Source organism: Octopus sinensis, linkage group LG2 (genome assembly GCF_006345805.1).
Source record: "Octopus sinensis linkage group LG2, ASM634580v1, whole genome shotgun sequence".
Taxonomy (NCBI): Eukaryota; Metazoa; Mollusca; class Cephalopoda; order Octopoda; family Octopodidae; genus Octopus; species Octopus sinensis.
This window is the reverse complement of record NC_042998.1, coordinates 53005150-53025558: the sequence shown is the minus strand read 5'-3', so window position 1 is coordinate 53025558 and position 20409 is coordinate 53005150. Positions and strand designations below refer to the sequence as shown.

The following is a 20409-nucleotide window of genomic DNA, read 5'->3' as shown; positions in this document are numbered from 1 at the left end:
TTAATATTAGATTTATTACCCAAACACTATCAACAAATGTTTGCCATAGTAATATTTAGTAATATCAAGGGATGTTTCCTCAGTCATATTTTAAACCAGTTGTCATCAAATTAGGATATCTTTGTTTTATTTCTTCCCTGTATTTTTTTAAAGTTCTGCTATGCTGCTTTCCTAGACTAATAACCATAATGACAATGTTATTCTTCTACATTCCTTATATGCTTTGCTAGGATGATGCAAAAAATATGAAACATATAGCATGAATTTCATGTGCAGTTTTCTCCTTAAGGCAGGAATTAAGTTGTTTGTTTTTTCCTTTGGAGCAAGGCTTATGTTTGCTTTCTTAATGGAAAGAAAATAAACAACAGATCAAATAAAAATCAGCTGTTCTGTTATACTAATGGCAAATTTTTAAAGTTTTTATTTCGTAATCTTATTTTTACTTATGCCATTTCCCTTTAATACAACACTCATTTTTTTTTCTGTAAACACCATTTTCTTATCTTCCTTAAATATCATAAACTTCTACCGCAATAACAAAAGATAAACAAAATTAAACTAAAAAAGTGTATATGTACAATAGTGATATCCTGCATTAATATCCAAGATCTTTTATTGTCATAAAAGTTCTTGGACATATCTTTAATATTTTAGTATATGTTTGAGATTTAAGTTATCTTTTCCATTATTTTCTATAATGGAACTTTAATGTTTGTATAAAATGAAAACATTAATTGGTTTACATTTTACAAACATTAGTAAAACACTACAAAAATATGTTAAATGTATAAATGCGTCTTCTATACAAATAATAAACACATATATAACAGCTTTTGCAAATGGTTCTAAAGTAGAATAATGAAGGGAGCTGAATGGTAAAGGTATAAACTAATATCATTTTACAAAAATAAAAAGTCAAAGGAAACTTAGTATAGGTGGTGCTCCAGCATGGCTGCAGTCAAATGACTGAAACGAGTAAAAGAATAAAAGAATAGTTCAAGTAAACTTTTTTCTATTTCAGGGTTGTGCAGATATATTGGCAATGTTTTTCTATATGACACTAGTGGGAGATGAGTTGCTGCTATCTCTAGTGGTCAAGCATTCATCATCAACAAGACCAAGGAAGATCAAATTCATGTGATCTGGGGGTCTCAGTGCTGGAATGGTGAGGATTTATCTCCCCACTACCAATATAAATAAGAGTGACATTTGCACCAAAAGCCTATATGAGGGTTTCTCTCGTGGTATCTACAGCAGTATGGTTTGTTCTAACAGAACATCCAAGTTCAAGTGGAGCTAATCATTACCACACAGTATCAATACTGCCTCTCTTGCTAATGTATAGTTTTTGACATTCTTCAAATTATCATCATCATCATTACTACCACCATTGCAACACTCATTTGTAGAGATTTACTTCTATTTAACAATTGCAGCATGGAGGAATGCATATTGGCCATTCAAAAATAACTGAAGAGTGTTAACTTTGAGTAAACATTTATTATTTGTTGTCAAAATTTTTGTCACACTAACTGTGACGTGGTCACTGATATAATTCCACTAAACCTGGAGTAGTGCAGCAAAAATTTAAACTCCAAAAATGATAAATGTTTAAGTGAAATTAGCAGCCTTTTATTTTTTTTTTGTTTCAGTCATTTAACTACAACTATGCTGAAGCACCACCTTAAAGGGTTTCTATCGATGAAATCGACCCCAGAACTTATTCTTTGTAGCCTAGTACTTATTCTGCTAGTCTCTTTTGCTGAACTGCTAAAGTTACAGGGGACATAAACACACCAACATTGGTTGCCAAGCAATAGTAGAGAGGACAGACACAAAGACACACACACACACACACACACACACACATACACAAATACATACATACATACTTACATGCATATATATATATATATATATATTTATAAATACATGACAGGCTTCCTTCAGTTTCCATCTACCAATTCCCCTCAGAAAGCTTTGATTGGCCCAAGGCTATTGTCCAAAGTGCCACACAGTGAGACTGAACCCAGAACCATGTGGTTGCGAAGCAGGCTTCTCACCACACACCCATACCTGCACCTCTTGTGTGTTTTTGAATGTCTGCTTTCCAAGTTGTAGTCATTTTAATTTCAACCCACAGTCTCAGATCGAATCACTTGCCAAGAAAGTACACCTCCAAAATACTTCAATATAATAAATTATATTAAAATACATCAAAGAAAAACTAACGTTATAATTATGAAAAAAAAAAAATTGTGGCTTATACAATATTAAGTAAAATTGAATAATTAAAATGACATTCAAGAAAATACAGTTTTAAAATGTGTTTAGCTTTATCAGTAACAATCATATATTTGATTTAGGCATTGTCTGGAAAGTTAGAAACAAAGAATGCAGAACAAAATAAATTAACACACTTTTTAAGTACCTTTGATGCTAGTTTTTATAATCAATATATTTATTTATCCTCTTTAGTACTGTTATTATGGTGCCAATATTACAGAGTATTTAATAAGTCTCAGTTCCTGGCAGAATCGTTAGCATGTCGGGCTAAAATGCTTATCAGCATTTCATCCATCTTTAGATTCTGAGTTCAAATTCCACCAAGGTCAACTTTGCCTTTCATCCTTTCAGGGCTGATAAATACCAGTTAAGCACTGGGGTTGATGTAATTACTTACCCCTTCTCTGAAATTGCTGGCCTTGTGAAAGACAAAAACCCCTCTCTAAATGAACCAAGTTTTTGTTTTATCATTTTGGTAAATTTTAAAATCACTAAATAAAGATTCCAATGTCACTTATTTCAGCTTATATTTTACCCTTTCTCAAAATAAATTGAGGAAAGAAAAAAAATTGATTCTTAAACATTTTGTGGTTAGAAAAAGAGGGTCAACTCTAGTAATTTTAGATTAAGGTTTAGGTTTGCGTGTTTTTTATTCAATTGAGATCACATTTTCAAATCTGTATATTCTAAGAATTTTTTCGTCATTAATCAAAGGAGTATTTACAAAGAGCTTAAGATTTAAATTTTTGGAAATGTAGCATCAGGGTTTCCAGAAATTAAACTGTGTTGTTATACTAACCACATCAATAAAAACAAAGCTAGTACTAAATGAGTGAATTACAAGATTCATCATGTAATTTCTGAGATTGACTATGAATCAACTGTAATTTGATCTATAGGAAGCTAGCATCCCTGCTTCACTATTAACAAAGTAAGTTAAGGAAAAATATTCACTTGGAAGATATGACTTCAAAAAGATTGACTTAATCTATAATTTTTCACATTTAACCACTTTATAGAAGCTTGGATAAAAGCCATTAGCAACTTAATGAAATGTTTACAGTGGTAAACATTCATAAAAATGTTGAATTTAGTTTAATTTATTTGTCACAAGTTATACTGTGCTGACGATGCTAAAGAAGGATGAAATGGCACATTACATGGGTACCAATGACTAGAACCTTTATGATCGTTATAATGTGTAGAAGCAAAATTATTAAATGTGTAAGCTCTGTACACCTTCTTTACTCTTTTATGTAAATCCCAAACTTTCAAATCTGCCTCAACTTAGATAAATCTAGAAGAGGTTGTCTTCCCTATAATAGCTTATCACTAGGGCATACCATGTGTTACATAAGTAAATCATTTGATTAAATTTATATTAAACATTTCCATTTAGTTTCAGATTCAGATCTGATATTGAACCTGATATACTAGAATACTTGCTTTCTAAATTTAATGTGAAGAATGTTTTTTTTTTTCCCAATGCTGAAGAAGACATTTGAGCTGCAAATCACTTTTTAACAAAAGGAAGCTACTAATTTATATCTTAGCTGGGAGGAAATAATTTACAATACATTTCAATTTCATTGGTTTGTGTTTACTGTTTCACATAAATTCAACTAAAGCACAAAACAATGTTTTTTATTTATTTTTCCAATTTAAGTAATTATTAAAAGTTTTAATCTTTATTTTCTTTGAAACATTTAAATACATCGTGATTTAATAGATCTCTTAAAATGTGATGCAATTTTTAAGTAATTTTAAAACTTAAACAATAAATAAATAAAAATTATAGCCTGTTTCAATTGTCTTCTTTCAAAAGATTTATAGAATACAGCAAGAAATAAGGCAAAAATAATAAAATCAAATTGAATTAAATCAAATATAAAAAAATGAAGGCAAGTCAGGAATTTATGATAAAAACTAAAAATAAACCAAATGTTTGGAGTATTCTAAGAAGAGGAAAAACAACTGCTTTCTAATGTCTTTTAGAATGAAAATGGAAGTAGTAAATCCCTAGATATTTCTGTGTTGATTCTTAAGACTCACGGGGCCAGTTACACAGCTTCTATGGCATAAAAGTGACCAAAATCACATCATTCCTCTTGAATGAGATGCCAGTCCATTGTAGGGTTACTCATTTACAGCTGAGTGAATTTCAGTCATGGCCAAAAGTTTGGAACATATGTCTAAAATATAGAATTTTTATATTAAATGCCTAAAGTTATATCTCATTTAGAATTTTTATATTAATAGAATTTTTATATTAAATGCCTAAAGTTATATCTCATTTGCAATGTGTTATTACTTAGCCAAAAGTTTGGAACCTAGTTCTGAAAATTAGAATTTTTATATTAAAAGCTCAAAGTTATATTTGGTTGGAGCATATATAGGGCATAACAATTTTAATTAAGTTAAAAAAATGTTCCTAACTTTTGACCACGATTAGTAGAGCAATGGGAAATGAACTGTTTTGCTCAACACTACAATGCATCACCCAGTCCAGGAATCAAAGCCACAATTTTGTGATTATGAGTGCAACACCTTATTAACTAGGTACAGAAGTAATGTCATTTGATTCCACTCTTCTGTTAAAGACATGTCTGGTCTCAGGAAATATTTCCTTGCTTGGAAATTAGAGTGTAGTGGTTGGTGACAGGAATGGCACCTGGCCATAGAAAACCTGTCTCAACAAATTCCATCTAACTCATGCAAGTATGGAAATTTGGATGTTGTATGACAATGATGACAACAACATCAATGATGATATTTCCTTTTTTCTTCTAAGAAACATGAGGCATGACCAGTTTCAGTTCTACCAAGAATACTAAAATGTTTGTAATCAATTTACCTCCAAATTTGCTTTCAACTGTTCCAACAAGCCACTACAAGTCAACCTTCATCTGCCATATTCATTCAACTTGTCAATTTTTTCATTTATTAACACCAATAAAATCTGTCAGTTTTAATATGCTCCATTCATCACATCCTCCATTACAATGCTTCATAACATGGTAACTAATAAGGTGATAAAGAGACTCCGCACAGTCGCTTGACCTGCCAAAATCAGCCAAATCCCTTACAATGACTCTCTAATTGAGAAATGCAAACCTAGAACACGTGAATGCACAGTGTCTCATTTTAAGTGTATGCACAAACACACAGACACATACACATGCACATGCATGCACACACACAAACACATGCACACAAAATGGGTTGAATGACAATATTTCCTCTGAACTTCAACACTAATGAAAATATTCTAGTAGCAAAACCCGCAGATAATGTACTGGAAATGTATGTATGTGCATATGTGTGTGTGTGTGTGTGTGTGTGTGTGTATGAAGGTGCATGACCTTGTGGTTAGAGTGTTGCACTCGTGATTATAAGATCATGGTTTCGATTCCCAGAGTGCCAGTGCTTGCGTTCCTGATCAAGAGTTATCATGTTGCTCCAGTCAACTCTGCTGTGAATGGGTAACCCTGTAATGGAATGACATTCTGTACAGGAGGAATGTTGGCCTGCCAACCTAACCAAGAGGGTGTGGGGTCATTTGAAAGCTACAACAATGAAAGGAAGTGCATTGTGATCAGCTGTGTATAACAACATCAAATAGTCTGGTCAACACAGTAATACATGTATATGGATATAGGTGTTGCTGGGGAGTAAGAAGTTTGCACAAGGCCTAACATTTGGAGGTTGGGGATCAGTCGATTACATTGACCCCAGTGTTTCATTAGTACTTAATTTATCGACCCCTTTTGGATGAAAGGCAAAGTGGAATTTGAACTCAGAACATAAAGAAAGATAGAATTCCGCTAAGCCTTTTGCTCGGCATGCTAACATATTCTGCCAGTTTGGAACCTTAAAAAATGATAATAATACTAATACTACTACCACTAATAATAATAATAAATAAATAGTAATAATAAAAAATTTACATAGAATTAGATTTAACTAGGAAAAAAGCAGTTGTACTCATGTAGTTTTTATAATGAAGTATCAACACTACAACAAAGCAATTGAGTCTGAGATAAAATTTTTGAAGAAATTTTCTAACAAGCATGTTAAATAAGTTGATGCAACTTCTTATGTCTGATGGAAAAATTAGTTCTGTTTCATTGCCACTAAAATTGGTTCTTTTAGATTTATTTTTTTATTTTCATGTTTTTCTTTTTTTCCACTTGTTTGTTTCCATTATTTTCCTGCATGCTTGATTTCATTCATTAAATCACCACCTCATATTCAGCATCTCTATAACTGCAAGGTCACTGGTAGATTTGATTAGCAGAATAGAGTAGAGATCCTGATGTATATGTATTATGTGTTGCATATATTATAGGTTGCATTGTTACAACTTCAGTCAATGTATGTATACAAATATATGTGTGTGTGTATGCAAATATATATATTTGTATACATGTATATATATATATATATATATATATATATATAATATATATATATATATATATATAATTGTACTTGTTGTAATTCTAGCTAACATCTAATTGTTGAATGATTTATTCTAAAGACGGTCAATCTTTATTATGAAAGTGGAAGACATCAGTGCAGCCATGCAATTGCTTTAATGGAGAATACAATAAAAGGTTTTAAATGAAAGTTTCAGATTAAGAATTTGAATTAATACACACATTCATACCATCATATGCACAAACACACACTGACTTATATATGCATGCCCACACAAACACATACACACTCATAGAGAAAAGATTAGGTTACATGAGAGTAATGTAAACTAATGTGTTATAGGATTTTTCATTTCATTCCAAACTAAAATTAATATATAAAAAAAAAATGCAAATAGCAATTAAGTAGCAATTAGTGAGTAGAAATCTACTTTGGTTATTTTAGAATCATATTTTTTTCTTTTTAATTTTTTTTTTTTGAAAATTTAATTATTTGTTATACATGCAGAAACATTTCAAGTTATCACATTGTTGGGATAAACAAGAAATGGTGGAAATAATTGTGATTAATGAGAATAATATATCAAATGTACAGTAAACTCAATTTACTTGTAAATTCTGTAGTGTTCGAATAACTTACAATTACATCAAGTTTTCTTCAATACTTTATTTTATAACAGTTAAGGTCATAGCAATGTCATGTAGATATGTCTCTTGGAATTATATTTTACTTGCTTCGTAATTCCAGCATTTTTTATTTTTTCCTCATAATATATATCTATTACATACAATAAATTTGGTAGAATTTTTATGTATAGCTTAATGTCTCATTATACAATTTCTAATTTACCTTTTATAGATCGTTGCAGATATTGCTTTTCAGTGGAGCAGAAAAATAAATGTATATGAGTAAAGAGAAACTAGTTCTAATGTCATAGCTTTGAACTTTCTTTTCTTTTTTTTTTTTTTTTTCTTTTTGTTTGTAAAAAGTTGATGTTAAATCTGATCATGATATTAATTATCAGTATTTTAATATTATCATGAGGAGAGTTGCTGCTGAAAAAAAAAAAATCGATGTGTGATGACTTACTAATCAAAGAATAAGCAGTTTGCATAGTCACCAAAGTGACAGTGTATCTACAGTAAAGACACTTAGCTCAAAATAGTTCAGTTACTCAAGTTATTTTTAAGCATAGATACACTGTTTACTCATGTGGGTAATAGGGACATTGTATATGTTGATGGTTGTTGTGGTGGCAATCATCATTATCATCATCATCATCATCATCTTTGTATCAGTCTTCCTGTGCTTGCATGGGATGGACTGCTCTTTTTCAACCCAGCATCATTACACTTGTTGCTGTCTTTTTGTCATCCTCTTTAAGATTTGCTTGGCTCTCACTAACCTTCTATTCACACCTGTTTCCTGTCAGAAGCTGTCTTCTGATCAAAGAATGCTAGGTTCTTTCTTGCTCTAAGCTAAGAACACTCATTATCTCACTAGCTATAGCATTGATAATACTCTGTCCTAATACAAACCTGAACTGCATTTCATATAAGTAGCTTATTTTCTTCCTAAATCTTAAATACTTTGAGTACTTTCTCAGTGTATATTTCCCAATCTTTTCATAAACTAGAGATATTGATGAAAAAATAGGGTTATTTCAGTATGGTTTTCATTATTAGTATTGTGCAAAAAATTGCTTTATACTGACAGGAAAATCTGAGACAAAGAAAGACCAGTAAACACTTGGAAAGAAGTGATGAGGACAAACCTCAGACTGTTTGATAAGAAGATAAAGGACATAATATTGTTGTATGGTAGATTTTTACCAGTATAGGAAAACGAATGTTAATATGGTGATGATGAACATGATGCCAGTTGCATGCTGGCAGAATCGTAAGCATGTCGGACAAAATGCTTTGTGGTATTTTGCCCATCTTTACATTCTGAGCTCAAATTCTATCGAGGTTGACTTTACCTTTCATCCTTTCAGGGTCAATTAAATAAGTACCAGTTAAGTACTGGAGTCAATGTAATCGATTTACCCCCTCCCTGAAATTGCTGGCTTTGTGCCAAAATTTGAAACCAATATAGTGATGATGAAGATAATTGTTGTTGTTGCAGTAGATCTTATCAGGTGTTAGTTAGTATGTGAGATTATTTCTGACATCTCAGACTGAACTGGTTAGAACACCCACGAATCCTTGACTCTATGGAACATTAACCATCCAAGAGGACAGCAATGCAGACAGTAGCACAGAATGTAGAGTCAGAAGGGTATTCAGGAGTCATGACCTGGATGTGGCTTGGCCTGCTTAGAGTGTAAGAGTCAAGGGTTGAAACATTTTCATAAGGTTTCTGAAGACCTTCTGCGGTTCAGCTCTCCCTTGAGTTTCTTACTATTTCTCATGACTTCTTAATGGTTTTTGCAAATAATACTTTTGCAAGGCAATTCACATGCTTCTCTTGTGTTGTTGTCATTGTTTATCCCAAAGCCAGTTCTGAGCAATCAGATCTATGAATAAAGGCTCTGCAACAGTGAAAGCCCCTTCTTGTTGGCAGGAATATTGCATCTCAGACTATACTATTCAATATACATTTTAATTTTTTTAAAGTAATGCTGTTATTTATAGTAGGCTATATGACCACACAGAACAGTCATTGGAAACATGTAGCTCACAGGACTTACTGAATTACATGCCTAAATGAAAATTTAACTTGGAATTTTGTTAGTAGTGTGGCTCACCTGATGAAAAGCCATGTCTCACCTGATGAAAAGCCATGTCTCACATAGCCTGCTTCTTGGTAAAGGTTGCCTATGCTTAAAATTGAAGGTTATTTGTTAGTCCGTCTATCTTATGTAAACAGCAGAAGTTTGTATCCAGAGTTGAGTTAGAACTAATGGAAAATAGTAACTATAAATCAGATTTATACAGATGTTAGTACAAGATGGATATCAGTAAGATAAAAGACGATTTAGTTAGATACCAGGAGATGGAAGTACAGATGCTAATTTCCAGTAAGGCACTAAAGATAATAAGACTTTTATTCAAGAATAAAGAGCTTTATTCCTACTTTGTTGTAACAGAAAACTGCTTGAAACTGATATATTTATGTAGCATTGAAGTAAAAACTCCAATGTTATTCTTGGTATCTCACTTGCTGTGAACCAATGGCCCACTGGAAATCTGTGCTTAACACTGCTGAACATAAATTATCATATGAAATGAATGTAATAAACCAATAAAGCTGGCGTGGATGTGTGGTTATAGGTGTAGATAAATCTGTGTATTCAAGAACCTCGAGTTGCAAAAATGGGGGTTTCAGGTTCAGCCCCACTGTGTAGAACTTTAGTAAATGGCTATTCCTATTGCTCCAGGCTGACCAAAACCTTGTGAGTGAATTTGGTAGATGGTAATTATGTGGAAGCACATTTCATATACATACGTGTGTGCTTTGTGTCTGTGTATGTCTTTGCCCCCACTCTAATGCTTGTCTACCAATATAGGTTTGTTTATGTCCCCATAACTTAGTGGTTTGGCAAATAATAGAATAAACTAATAGAATAAGTACCAGAATTTAAAAAGAAACAAATAAGTACTGAGGTTGATTTGCTGCTCTAAAACCCTTCAAGTTGGTGCCCCAGTATAGCTGTAGTCCAATGACTGGAGCAAGCAAAAGATAAAGAAAATCGATTCCAGTCCTCTTCTGGTAGGTGCTATTTTGTTGTTGTTGGCATCCTTTTTGTCTCGGGAGACAATGGAGTTGCGCATAAAATAATCTAATCCGGCTTTTACATTTCATGTCCTAATACATCTCCTGCTGTGACTGTGTAGTCCTATCCTGGACAAACACTCCCTCTGGCAGGTGCCACAAATGTAGCGAAGACTTTTCCTGGCTTGTTGTAATGTCATAGTTTCTTGTTGACGTCTTTTCTTGTCTTTCCACTTCTCCTCTCTCTCTCTCTCTCTCTCTCTCTGATGAAGGTCTGCAACATCAATATTAGCAACTGGGAAGCAATTGCCAGCAGCCGTGGAGATTGGCGACGTATCGTAAAAGAGGATAGGTGCTATAGTTAAAGAAATTTTCAATAAACTGCTCTTAGAGAAAAAAAATGAAAAACTACTACTACAGATCTTTTTGTTTTTTAATTAATTTTTATGAAAATATGAAGCTTGAACAATACAAAACATCAATACATATACATAGAAAAGGTGTGGCTGTGTGGTAAGATATTTGCTTCCCAACCACATGGTTCTGAGTTCAGTCTTACTGTGTGACACCTTGAGCAAGTGTCTTCCATTATAGCTCTGAGCCAACCGAAATCTTTTAAGTAGATTTGGTAGACAGAAATTGAAAGAAATCCATTGTGTATATATGTGTGTGTGTGTGTGTGCATGTGTCTTCTTGTCTTTACTTTACATGATGTAAATGATTGCCACTGTCATACAAGCAGTGTCATTCATTTCCAGTATTCTGCAAAAAAAAAAGGAAAAGATAGAAATGTCTGGACATGAGGAAATATTACCCTACTTGGAAACAGGTGAAGGCTGGTGATGACAAGAATGGCATCTAGCCATAGAAAATCTGCCTCAGTACCCTCCATCTGATCCATGCAAGCATAGAAAAGTAGCAGTTAAAATGACGATGAGGACATATTTACATGTGCACACATATGTGCACATAGCAAATACACATAAAGTATTACTTATGTGTTTTAGTCATAATCTTTGGAGAAATTCACAACAATAAATATGCTTACAAAGTAACTAATATGTCTATATATCATCAGTAGAAACTTATGACTTTCGATGTAAACATTTTTTTCCTCACCTTTCTTGTTGTATTTGACAAGCTATGCTATTTCAAATATTCCTCTAAATAATTAAACACCTGAGAATTTAAAACTGTAACATCAAATGTCTTTGTTGCCACTGTCTGTCACAGAATAAACTTTTACCAATTCAAAAATATTAGTTTCTGACTTAGGTATAAGGCCATAAATTATGGGAGGGGAAATATTTATATTAACTTCAGTACCATTATATTGTATCCATTAAAAAATGGATATAATATAAAAGTATGTATTTTTATACTTTATAGAGTTTGTTTTTAGCCATTAACTCTAATCAAATGTAATAATGCAATTAGTAATTATCATTTTGATAGAGTAATAAAAGCAAACTTTAAAACTAGCTCAATTATTACTCAGTGTAAAGTCATAAAACTATGAACGGTACAATAAAATCTCAAAATGCTTGAATACATCCACATATTCATACTTGTACTACATATATATGCATGTAAGCAACTAGAGTGCATAATGTATTACTAGCATCATTTTTTGAATAAATCTGTATTTGAAGAAACATACATCAATAAATAGGGTAAATGGTAAAGACCCCCTTCAGTATTGAATGACCATGGAATTGCACCTAGAAAGTTACCAGCAGTCGCCCATGCATATCAGCCCCTTCTTTCCATGACACCGATGTTATCCAAGAGAAAGGCAAAGGCCAACACAGCTTGGCACTAGTGACGCTGCAATACATTTCAACTGCTGAGTGAACTGGAGCAATGTGAAATAAAATGTCTTGCTCAAGAACTCAATACACAGCCCGGTCTAGGAATCAAACTCACTATCTCATGACTGAGAGCCAAACACTCTAACCACTGAGCCATGCACCTTCACAACCCTTACAAATTTACATTAACATACATATGTCACGTTTATTGAATTCTGACATAGCTTAATCACTTAAGCTGCCTGAAACTGCATCTGGTTCTATGAGACACAATCACTATTTTAAAATAATCTTAATTAAAACCTTCTATCAAAACTTCATGCTAGTTTATGTTCCAAGCAAGGCAGCAAGCTGGCAGAGTTGTTGGAATGCTGAACAAACTGCTTAGTGGTATTTCATCCATCTTAACGTCCTGAGTTCAAATTCTACCAATGCTGACTTTGCCTTTCATTGCTTTAGGTTCAATAAAATAGTACCAGTTGAACACTGGAGTCATCTTATCCCTTCCCACGAAATTGATGACCCTGTGCTAAAATTTTAAGTCAATTTATGTTCCAAGCACCAGTTTAATAACAACGAAAAGTTTTATTAAATTCTTCTTTATTTTCATATTGTATTTTCTAGCATACAAGTTGATGTAGTATATAATGTAAATATGTAGTGTAGACATTGAAACATCGACACTATCTTATCAAATCCTATTAAATTTTACATGAAACTTTTTGTCCTCCTAAGTTATTTTGGTCTATAAGTTGACCTACTTCTTTTAGGTGTAAATTTTGGTCAGGAAAATTTAGTTTGTGTGCTGGAAAATATGATAATTAATTGAAACGAACAAAGAGTATTTCAAAAGAAATATCATAATGAATGAGTTAAATCACATTCACCCATATCCAGCTGTATGGTTAAGAAGTTCACTTTGTAGTTTTTATAGTTCCTAGCTTGATGTTATTGCATAGGGCAGTGGACAAAGGACTTTTACTTACCATAATCTTGGATTGGTCAGAATGAAATCATTTAGTGAGCAGAAATTTGGTAGACAGAAGGCAACGAGCTGGCAGGAACGTTAGCATGCTGGACGAAATGCTTAGCGGTATTTCATCTGCCATTATGTTCTGAGTTCAAATTCCGCCGAGGTCGACTTTGCCTTTCATCCTTTTGGGGTCGATAAATTAAGTACCAGTTACGCACTGGGGTTGATAATTTAAATACCAGTTACGCACTGGGGTCGATGTAATCGACTTAATTCCTTTGTCTGTCCTTGTTTGTCCCCTCTATGTTTAGCCCCTTGTGAACAATAAAGAAATAAGAAAATTGATAGACAGAAATTGTGTGGAAGCTCATTGTATGTGTGTGTGTGTGAACACATGGGTGCATAATAAGGGGGAGAAAACAGAATTTGATTACCAAAAGTAGAGTAAAATATTCATTTAGTGAAGCTGTAAAACACTTCACAAACTTTTACTTTCCATGTAATCGATTATGAGACAGCCAGCTGTTTGATGATGAGTTGCATGAAATATGATTTGCTGAAGTTTACTTGCCATGATAAGTTTGAGTGCTGTTAGAAAGTGCTTGTAACCTGAGCTCATCATTCACTATTAAAGAAAAAAATCTAGAATCTGCCACTCTCTCTATAATCATCACCATCATCTTCAGTTTCTTCTTCACAATTCTCCAAATAATAGAATATATAGAAGCATAGCATCATTTTCTATCTCAGAATTTACAAGTCAACCTTCTTTGTAGCCACTGGTTTCCATGGCCTTCTGTAAGCCAATAGTTCTCAACTGGGGTCCATATGACCATTCAGGGTCCATTTAAGATTTTGTTAAAATTTATCTGCAATAAATTCTTTACACTTGTACAATACACAAAATATTTTAATAATATTTTTATACAATACCTAATAATATCTAATTATAAAAATATAACATTTTTTCAACATCAAATGGCCAGGAGGGTCTATCTGAGTAAAACAAGAACAAAAGAGATCCATAGGAAAAAGATGATTGAGAACCACTGATGTAATCATTGGCTCAATATTTTTATTAATGTTCTGACATTTTGGGCAGGTCCAGTCTTCAAAGAAGTGAGAAAAAATCTTTCAAAGAAGAGCCTTACCCCAAATATTGGTAGCTATCTCTCCTCACAATCGATATATCTGTCTTGTTTAATAAATTTTAATAAATGTTTTTGTTAATTTAAATCATAATTAGCTTGGTCATATACTCTTTGCTTTATCTTTTTCATCTTTGATTTTAACTTGGATCTTGATTTGGAACAATCTTTGCTAAAAAAAACTAAGTATTGGTCATATACTCTTTGCTTTATCTTTTTCATCTTTGATTTTAACTTGGATCTTGATTTGGAACAATCTTTGCTAAAAAAAACTAAGTATTTTTATATGTATATAGTTGATTACATAGTATGGGTTATAGTGACAAGTACATTTAATAACACTCTATGATAACGATATTAATTGAAACATAAGTACATTTTCTATGAATCCAGTTTTCTGTCACAGAAGAAAGGACTTTTAATGCATTGCTAAATATTCCAAAATGATTAATCATTAGTTAATTACTGGATACTTCTTAACTGCTCAATATTCATACGTTATATCCAATATATCTAGGATCAATGTCTGTATTCAAATTATTGATGATTATCTGCTTTTGCTGACCTTTATAATGGTTGAGTGAACACACATCACATTAGCTCAGTCAATAAACCATCAGACTGGAAAGCTGTTTTGAAATTACAAGGCTCTATTCTGTTGGCATATGTACGTACGTATGTATGTATGTATGTATGTATGTATGTATGTATGTATGTATGTATGTATGTATGTATGTATGTATATATGTATGTATGTATGATATGGAAATATAGATGCATACTTTGCATGTATTCAGAAAAGAATGTATATAATCAAAATACATATACAGATTCCTTCACACATAAGTGATGGCATGTGTCACAGGAATTAGGTTGCTATGCTTGTGGTCATATGGTTGCTGGACAAGTAATACATTGCAGTCTTGGGTAAGATCGCTTCAATTCATTCAGCTGAAAATGAGTACCAACAACAGCTCAAGTTCAACAGCCCAGTGTTAACTCTGCAATGGATTTGGTGTCCCTTTCAGTGGTGTATCTGGTACACTTTGTCATTTACATGCTTCTAATTGCCTATCTACTATCTGGTACACTTTGTCATTTCATGCTTCTAATTGCCTTATCTACTAAGGAACTGTTAACTCGGATTGCTGGTCCCTCGACCCAACAGAGGGACCAGCAATCCGAGTTAACAGTTCCTTAGTAGATAAGGCAATTAGAAGCATGAAAACAGGGAAAGCCCAGGCCCATCAGGAATTACTGCAGAGATGCTCAAAATATCTGGTGGTGTCGGCTATAGCTTAGTCACCCGTATAGTTAACCAGGTGATACACGAGGGGGTCATACCCAATGACTGGTGTAGCAGCATAATAGTCAACTGCTACAAAGGTAAAGGCGACGCCCTAGAGACAAATAACTACAGGGGCATCAAGCTGCTGGATCAGGTAATGAAGGTTACGGAGAGGGTTGTAGCCGAACTAATTAGAGAGAGAGTTACCTTAGATGATATGCAGTTTGGGTTCGTGCCAGGGAAAAGTACTACTGATGCTATATTCCTGGTAAGACAGCTGCAGGAGAAATACCTAGCCAAAGATAAGCCCTTGTACCTGGCTTTTGTTGACTTGGAGAAAGCCTTTGACAGGGTCCCCCGGTCCCTTATCTGGTGGTCAATGAGGAAACTAGGGATAGAAGAATGGTTGGTGAGAGCTGTGCAAGCCATGTACAGAGACGCTGCTAGTAAGGTGAGGGTGGGCAACGAGTACAGTGAAGAATTCCGGGTAGAGGTTGGGGTCCACCAAGGTTCAGTCCTCAGTCCCCTCCTATTTATCATAGTCCTCCAGGCAATAACGGAGGAATTCAAGACAGGTTGCCCCTGGGAGCTCCTCTATGCTGATGACCTTGCTCTAATTGCTGAGTCACTATCAGAACTGGAGGAGAAGTTCCAGGTGTGGAAACAAGGATTAGAATCGAAGGGCCTTAGAATCAACCTAGCCAAAACCAAAGTTCTAATAAGTAGGAAGGTAGATCAATCACAAACGCCTTCAGGTAGATGGCCCTGCTCGATCTGTAAAAAAGGTGTAGGTAGAAACTCTATAAGATGCACCAAGTGTAAGCTATGGACACATAAGAGGTGCAGCAATGTGAAAGGAAGGCTAACTAGGAAAATAGTTTTTGTCTGTGGCAAATGCTCAGGAGCAATAAACACTGGAAATATGCAGAGACCAACTTCTGCCACGTTCCAGGGAGACAAACTAGAAATAGTTGATAGCTTCCGCTACCTAGGAGACCAAGTCAGTAGCGGGGGTGGGTGTGCTGAAAGTGTAACTGCTAGAGTAAGAATAGCCTGGGCAAAGTTTAGAGAGCTCTTACCCCTGCTGGTGACAAAAGGCCTCTCGCTCAGAGTAAAAGGCAGACTGTATGATGCATGTGTACGTACAGCCATGCTACATGGTAGTGAAACATGGGCCGTGACTGCTGAGGATATGCGTAAGCTCGCAAGAAATGAAGCCAGTATGCTCCGATGGATGTGTAATGTCAGTGTTCATAATCGTCAGAGTGTAAGTTCCTTGAGAGAAAAGCTGAACCTAAGAAGCGTCAGTTGTGGCGTGCAAGAGAGACGGCTGCGCTGGTATGGTCATGTGACAAGAAAGGCTGAAGATAGTTGTGTGCAAAAGTGCTACACCCTAGCAGTGGAGGGAACCTGTGGAAGAGGTAGACCCAGGAAAACCTGGGACGAGGTGGTGAAGCACGACCTTCGAACTTTAGGTCTCACTAAGGAAATGTCTAGAGACCGAGACCTATGGAAGTATGCTGTGCATGAGAAGACCCGGCAAGACTAGTCAGGCCATAACCCGTGGCCCCGACCTGGGACGTAGTCAGTCCTGTGCATACCTTCCTTCTTGTGACACTTATGAAGACCTGTTGAGGCAAGTGAAAATCAAATCAAATCAAAACAAATCAAAATAGATGAACATCAGTGGAATTGTATTCTTTGTGGTACCAGTGCCGGTGGCACACAAGAAAACCACCCAAACGTGGCCGTAACCAGTACCGCATCGACTGGCCTCCGTGCTGTGGGCACAACAAACACCATCCGATCGTGGCCGTTCGCCAGCCTCATCTGGCACCTGTGCCGGTGGCACATAAAGACACCATCCGAAGACCCGGCGACGTAGTCAGTCCACCTGTGCATACCTTCCTCTTATGACACTTGTGAAGACCTGTTGAGGCAAGTGTGTGACACTTGTGAAGACCTGTTGAGGCAAGTGAAAATCAAAAATCAAACCAAATCAAAATAGATGAATATCAATGGAATTTGTATCTTTGTGGTTCCAGTACCGGTGGCACACAAGAAAACCATCCGAAGTGGCCGTAGCTGGTACCGCATCGACTGGCCTCCGTGCTGTGGGCACAACAAACACCATCTGATCGTGGCCGTTCGCCAGCCTCACCTGGCACCTGTGTCGGTGGCACATAAAAACACCATCCAAAGACCCGGCGACGTAGTCAGTCCACCTGTGCATACCTTCCCTCTTATGACACTTGTGAAGACCTGTTGAGGCAGAGGCAAGTGTGTGACACTTGTGAAGACCTGTTGAGGCAGAGGCAAGTGTGTGACACTTGTGGAGACCTGTTGAGGCAAGTGTGTGACACGCGTGACACTTGTGAAGACTGTTGAGGCAAGTGAAAATCAAACCAAATCAAAATAGATGAACATCAATGGAATTTGTATCTTTGTGGTTCCAGTACCGGTGGCACACAAGGACACGCGTGACACTTGTGAAGACCTGTTGAGGCAAGTGAAAATCAAACCAAATCAAAATAGATGAACATCAATGGAATTTGTATCTTTGTGGTTCCAGTACCGGTGGCACGCAAGAAAACCATCCGATCGTGGCCGTTCGCCAGCCACATCTGGCACCTGTGTCGGTGGCACATAAAGACACCATCCGAAGACCCGGCGACGTAGACAGTCCACCTGTGCATACCTTCCTTCTTGTGACACTTGTGAAGACCTGTTGAGGCAAGTGACACTTGTGAAGACCTGTTGAGGCAAGTGAAAATCAAATCAAATCAAAACAAATCAAAATAGATGAGCATAAATGGAATTTGTATCTTTGTGGTACCAGTGCCGGTGGCACACAAGAAAATCATCCGAACGTGGCCGTAGCCAGTACCGCATAGACTGGCCTCCGTGCTTTGGGGACGTAACAAACACCATCCGATCGTGGCCGTCCGCCAGCCTCATCTGGCACCTGTGTCGGTGGCACATAAAAACACCATCCGAGCGTGGCCGTCTGCCAGCCTCGTCTGGCACCTGCCAGCCTCATCTGGCACCTGTGTCGGTGGCACATAAAAACACCATCCGAGCGTGGCCGTCTGCCAGCCTCGTCTGGCACCTGTGTCGGTGGCACATAAAAACACATCCGAGCGTGGCCGTTCGCCAGCCTCGTCTGGCACCTGTGTCGGTGGCACATAAAATCACCCACTACACTCTCGGAGTGGTTGGCGTTAGGAAGGGCATCCAGCTGTAGAAACACTGCCAGATCTGACTGGCCTGGTGCAGCCTTCGGGCTCCCCAGACCCCAGTTGAACCGTCCAACCCATGCTAGCATGGAAAACGGACGCTAAATGATGATGATGATGATGATGATGTCATGGAAACTAAAATAATCTCCAGCCTAATGACTGTGTATGCTCAAGACAGACTTTTCAAATCTGTCATATGTTGTTGATATCCAGTAAGGAAGTGGTCCCCTACCCTTTTTTTGCACTATGGGCTATGGTCTTTCATGCAAAACAGTTTTTTTCCAGACCAGTGGAACCATGCATATAACAAAATACAATAAATTCAATAATATATAATTTATGAAAACAAGAAAACGGGTAACAAAAAGTATGTTACATAATCCCATATATTGGTGCACCAGCCTATTGATAGATATGTAGTCGACCAGTTTGTTCTACTTCCTTGCTTTGAAAACCTGACATACAATATCATACACTCTGCACCTATCATTGGAACACATATCATCCTATCCATCATCTACTGCTTCCTTTAATTGTTCCTTTGAAGGTATATGGAAACTCCTGCTGGTCTTTGTGCAGCAGAGGTATGTCACACATTGTTTATTCTTTAACAAATCTTTCAAGCAAAGAGGTACTTTTATTTGTTACTTACTACTGCTATGTTTCTTCCTTTGATTAGATTCAACCCTTGCCTAAAATCCTCTTTTGCTCGATAGCAAAGGAGTTGCTTTAATAAGTTTTATTAGTATCATATGAGTTTGAATTGTTGCTGTTGTTGTTAGTACTTTTATTTAACTCATGTAAGTTTATGTTTTCAAATATCAGATCATTATTATCTATGTTTATGAAGGTTGCCAATTTTTATGTTTCTTTTTTGTATTCTGCTTATCTTATTTTTCTAAATTTTTGTGCATTCAAAATTTAATTCATTTTGATAGGTAAATCCATATCCATTACTTCTTTCTTTGTTTTTAGCACTTACTCCTCCATTAGTAGAAGTCATTTTGAATACACTGTAAATACAAAAAACACTTTCAGACTAAATAAAATAATACCTGCAAGTAAGATCATTTTGCTCTACCATGGTATTAGATCATCCGCACATTTCAAAGTTCCCTGTTTGCAAAATAATCCAGAAAAGAAAAATCTTCATCCAGTAAACTTGATAATAATCAAGTTGTCTTGGAGCAGTTTGAAAATACATTCATTCATGCCAAAACACAACAATTTAACAACATCAATAACAACAACAGTAGTAATTGTAACAACATTGGGAGTTATTGTATTTAGATTTGTTTTCACATGCAATATCCACATTTATTCCATCAATCTCAAGCCAAGATCTCTGTCCCATTCCATCTGATTAATGGGATATCTTCTATAGTGCTGTCAATTTCTCCAGTTTAGGGGATTTGTTTGGTTTGCAATTAAAGAAAGTTTCCTTCCATTTCTTGTACTTCTGTTTCTTGTCAATCTGAAAAAGAATTATATACAAATATACAAATAT

The 20409-nt window shown here is 35.5% G+C and overlaps 2 long non-coding RNA genes across 2 annotated transcripts in view; one reads left to right on the top strand and one right to left on the bottom strand.

The window, feature by feature from the left end:
• LOC115232518 overlaps positions 1-20409 on the top strand; it is a 293191-nt gene that overhangs the window by 235598 nt on the left and 37184 nt on the right. The window lies entirely within an intron of this gene.
• On the bottom strand, positions 691-12589 carry LOC118767919. Its single transcript, XR_005003830.1, has 3 exons — positions 12532-12589; positions 7562-7566; positions 691-703 (listed from the first exon to the last, which is right to left on the bottom strand). It is a non-coding gene; the product is annotated as an uncharacterized LOC118767919 (long non-coding RNA).